A 415-nucleotide genomic window follows, 5' to 3' on the forward strand; every position below is an offset into this window, starting at 1 on the left:
TAGGACAAATCTGTTTGTTCTTCTAACAGTCCATGGTATAGTTAATACTCATCTCCAGCACCACAGCTCAAAGGCATCAATTACATCATTCATATATATTGTGTTTTCTTCATGTATATTGTGTTTTATACAATCATCCATATGTTGTTGCCAATCAAGGTAGAACCAATAGGGTTTCACATTCAGTAAAATAAAAAAGAGTAAATTTCCCATCTTTCTTCTGTAGAGCATTTGGTAGATTGAAACCATATGCCTTTGGGTTGTCAGCACACCTCCTTATCATTTAATACACCTAATTACTATGGGTCTATGCCTAAAATTACCCCATTTTTTTCAAGTTCCCTGTGTATCTTTCCTATCTTTTCACCCATCACCCACTAACCTCTGCTATCCTAGTAATCTCTTGCCTTTTTCT

The sequence above is a fragment of the Elephantulus edwardii genome, unplaced genomic scaffold (genome assembly GCF_000299155.1).
Source record: "Elephantulus edwardii isolate Elephantulus edwardi_28Jun2011 unplaced genomic scaffold, EleEdw1.0 scaffold00099, whole genome shotgun sequence".
In the NCBI taxonomy this organism is placed as follows: domain Eukaryota; kingdom Metazoa; phylum Chordata; class Mammalia; order Macroscelidea; family Macroscelididae; genus Elephantulus; species Elephantulus edwardii.